Raw genomic sequence first — 4,463 nt, forward strand, 5'->3', positions numbered from 1 at the left:
AGCAGAGGGGAGCTTGATCATGGTTTTGATCAGACACCACAGTTGTACTCTCAAAGCTGAGGCGAGCAAAAGGCCACGGCATGGTTTGCCTTTGCACCCTTAGCCCTTCCCTGCATCGTCACAGCTGCGGGTGGTTAGATCTCAGCACCGGTGCCTGCAGACCCGGCTGGCCGTGGCTCACGCAAGGCTAAAACAACTCATGAAAAGCCCGTCAGCTGCCATATGGTCCAAACCTTGCGCCCTGAGGATTCACAGTGTTGTGCTCGTACTAGTTCAGGTTGACATGGGTCTGCAGAGGGGGAAGTTGTTAAAGCCTGGGGGTGGCTTGTGAGAAAAGAGGGGGTGTTCTCACCAACTAAACCAGGGAGAGGACCAAGCCTGGGGTGGACGGCGGCAACAGCTGGGCTTCCCCAACCCACTGTGCATCTCCGCACCGGCACCCTTCACCAAAGCGCCGGCAGCCTGGCTAGACAGCCCCGCACCATTCCCCACTGCCTACGTGAAGGAGATGAGAATGGCTGCATTTCCACTGGTGATGGTTTTTGTTTACCTTCTGTGTGGTTTTGTTTTGTTGGGTTTTTTTTTAGCCAGGACGGGGAGATCTGGTTTGCCGGTTTCCTTTCTCAGCTCTCTCTCTGAGTGTGCACTAACACAGCCCCGCTCTGCCTGTGTCCGGTGCGACCGAGCCTGCCTGCCTCTCCTTTCACAGCTTTCCTGTCGTAGAGGATCCCCAGCTTTTTCTGAGCTGGTGTTTGCCTCGGCAGAGCACGGCACTCTCCTGGGTGAGCCCAGCCCTGGTGCCCTCCTTCCCTGCACAGACCATGGCCATCCCCGCAATGGCTCCCCAGGGACCATCTTCCAGCTGAGCATCACGGCACCAGCACTGAAAGAGGCACGGTGGGTGTTTCGCCCCTTCTGCTCTCTAAAAGTATTTAAGGAAAGTGCAAATCTGGTACTCAAAGCTCTGCTTTCTGGCCAGCCTTCACCTAGGAAAAATCCCCAACCAAAATCAATCACTTCTTTCCCCGGGTAGGAAAGACTGCAATTTGACTCATGGGATTTTAGACCGCACTTTGTATGCGTATGTTTACCAAAAGGCAGCATCTTGTGCCCCAGCTAATTGCCCTTTGAAGCAGCCTGGGGAAGGGAGCATGGAGGTTTCTTAGAACATTAAAGCTGTAGTGAAAGTCACAGGGCCTTTTTCCTTTATACAATCGAAGCTGAATTTGAGCAATAACCCTTCTGATGTCTCCGGGGGGAGGAGATGTGACGTCTTGAGGTTAAACCACACATCCCGTAACTATCACTGTACTGTTCGTGAGTGCTGCCTTGCTACAGAAGTGGCAGAACTGCTTTTCAGCAAAAGTCACCACGTTTTTCGGAGGGGAACGATTCCAGTCAGAGAAAGACTGAGCGGCGGGGAGGAAGAAAACCCGACCGCAATAAAGCAGCCATTGAACCTGAAAGGAAAAAGACGTCAGCATCTCCGGCAGGGGCTCTCCTTTTTTCCTGGTATCTCCGTGAACCATAATTATGTGGAAAGAAGTCGTGGGTGGGACCAGCTTACTGACAAGCCGGAGGTTATAACCTAACGCCGTGACGTTGTGAGGGAAGAGGGCTTGGCTTGCCTGCCTCGTGGGACCTGCAAACTCAAGGAGATGGCTCAGGGGTGGGCGCCCACCTGCATGTCTTCATTAACATTCACCCAAGTGATGGGGTTGAGCAAGTACTGGGAGTAAGGGTGCTGCCTCCCAGTCAGGGGAGCCTCAGAGTGGGGACGCTCTCCTTGGAGGGAGGCTCCTCTGACCGGAAGGCAGCCAGGTGGTGGTGGAAATTCAGGAGGAGATAGTCAGGGAGAGCAGAGGAAAAGTCTAGGTGCTGCAGGAGCTGAAATCCAGTGCAGCTACTTTGCCGAGATCTAAATGGAGATGGATAGCTCAGGGAAAGGATCATTTGGAGCTGCTGAGCTCCTTGATGATTCAAAGGTGTTCAGGGACTCATGGAGGAGAGCCCAAGGGGAAGCTGGTACCAAGAGCTGCAGGTGAAGACCAGGGGACTCTTGCTGTAGAGTTTGTACCCGTTAGAGTTGGAGGTGAATGGTGCAGCTGGTTGAAACCATAAATTCCTCTGAGGTGCAAGACCTGCCCCGTTGAGACACACGGGAAGGAAACTGGAGCAAACAGAAGGGATCTGAAGGACCTTGAGCACCTGGAGGGGGAGCCTGGAGGCAGATGTGGTCCCACCCCAGAGTTCCCAGGTTAAAACATCACAGTGAGGTCACTGATGAGAGCCCAGCTGAGGGATGGATGTTAGGAGAGCTTCTTAACCCCTTGCTAGGTCGTGCTCCACCCCTCATCCGTTTAAATAAACATTAGTCGAACAGTGAGGTGGCCAAGGAATGACTATAGGCAAGGTCTGAGGTGTACACCTGGTATCACTCCAAGTCTGTGACTGAAATAGAAGTCTAAATATATCTGTAGCTGAGGACTGAGTTGTGCTGTCCAAGTTAAATAAGGATATACAGCCCTGGAATGGCGTGGAGAGCTATGGGTTAGGTCTGTGCTGAGGAAGCACCTACCATGGTTGGCTGCACAAGAGGTTGCTTTTCAGCTCTTTAAGGGCAGCATTTTGCTAATCATCTCTTCCGATCTACAAGTTTTGGTTCCTTGCTGTCCCTTCTCACCATTGTTCTTCAAATAAGCTGGGGGGGGGGGGCGGAAAAAGTGACTGTTCGTTTCACTGATACGTATTCAATTCTTGTTGGTACCTCTCTGGTGGGGCAGCGTGGGAATCATCACTTACCCGGCTCTAAAATCTGCAATAACCGTATTTCGAACATCACAGCACCGAATGGTGTTTCCTGACATTCGCACATCTCCTGCCCCTAACCACCTGGGATCCTGGGTCAGCACAACCCGGCACCCGTGCCAGGTGCCAGGAGAAACGCACCATCGGCACTGCCGGGCGTTTCTGCTCCTTCTAGTCCCACGGCTGCCTGGCAGCGGGGTTGCCTGCGCTGCTAGCAGAGGCGCTGATGGCATCTGATATGTTAATGCTCGCTTTTACAGGCTCCCCCAAGCGCAGGGATGTTTAGGTGGCTGAACCTCCTCCTGTTGTTTCAAGGGTTCTGGCAAACAGTCAAGAACAAAAGCTAAGACAGCCAGTTCCCGTTTGTGGGCACGTCCCTACATTTCAATGTGGCAAACCTTGTGATTTAGCAAGTGAGAGCCTTCTGCCCCAGGGCTGCTAAAAGCTGCTTTTTTTTAAAGGAAAAAAAAAAGAAGAAAACAAACCTGTCAAGACTTCCAAGAAAGTGAGAAAAACACCAGCATAGATGGGCCGTGGGACCGGGACCAGGCTTCTGACTATGCCCCCCCCTGACGTGGGGGAACCTGCAGGCTGAGAGCCTGGCCCTCGGAAAGCTGCTGGGGGCTTTTCGTTTGGTCGTTTGACAAGCTTGTACTTAAGGAGAAAGGAAGAAAATGCCAGTGGCTTTTGCTGCCATCATGAATAATATTTTGCTCTGATACCATTTTATGCTTTTCTCCCCAAAAGTGAGCACCCCCCCTGGCTGAAGCGGAACGCGTTGGCTCATAGGACAGTGTTCATCAGTGGAAAAGGACAAATTTAGTCAATCTAGTCTAATTCTTTCCGCTACTGCAGGCTGTGGCCATAGCTAGTGGGAGCCTGAGCCTGACGGGCCGTGTGCCCTCCCCGAGGCCGGCCCCTGGCATGAACAGAACAGCTTCTCACATGCCAAGGCCCCACGGGCCCGCAGGTATGCATGTGTGCATGCATGTGTGCACATGTGTGTGCGGGCACGCGTGTGGCCTCTGTAGAAGTGCTGGAGAATGCTTGCGCCGAGACAGATCCACTCTTGGGCTGGCTCCAGGGTTGCAGGGCTCTACCAGGATGGCAAGGGGCAGCCATGGGGATCCCCGCAGTGCCTACGCAGTGGTCCCAAGCTGCCTCAGGGAGATGCAGCCATCAGCTGGTGGGCTCCAAGATAGGGTCAAACCTCCATGGTTGCTGCAGTTGCCAGCACAGGGTCACAAGCCCAAAGGCAACGTGCACAAGTTGCCTCGTGTCATGACTGGTGGCATCCTTGTATGGAAGGAGAGCAGCCTGCCGCTTCTTTGGGGTACCGAACGCAGCAGAGATGTGGCTGCTGGCAGTCTTGAGCCCCCGACCCTCGCAATGTTGTGCTTAGCTGTCCTTGGAGAGAGCCTGGTGGCGCTCCCACCCACCTACACAGTCTGCCTGTCCTCTTCCTGCGGCTGCCGGGTCCTCCTGCTCCTTCCTCCCAGCCCCAGCCTCGGGCATCGCAGCCTGTGCCAGCACTGCTGTCGGCGGCCGAAGGGCAGCAGTGAGCGAGCAGAGGGGACCAGGCTACTTACGTTAAAAAATGAAGCTATGTGGCTTCTTGGTTGTTTATTTACGTGCAGCCAGCGGTGGGGCCAGCT

This window comes from Balearica regulorum, chromosome 3 (assembly GCF_011004875.1).
Source record: "Balearica regulorum gibbericeps isolate bBalReg1 chromosome 3, bBalReg1.pri, whole genome shotgun sequence".
Classification (NCBI taxonomy): domain Eukaryota; kingdom Metazoa; phylum Chordata; class Aves; order Gruiformes; family Gruidae; genus Balearica; species Balearica regulorum.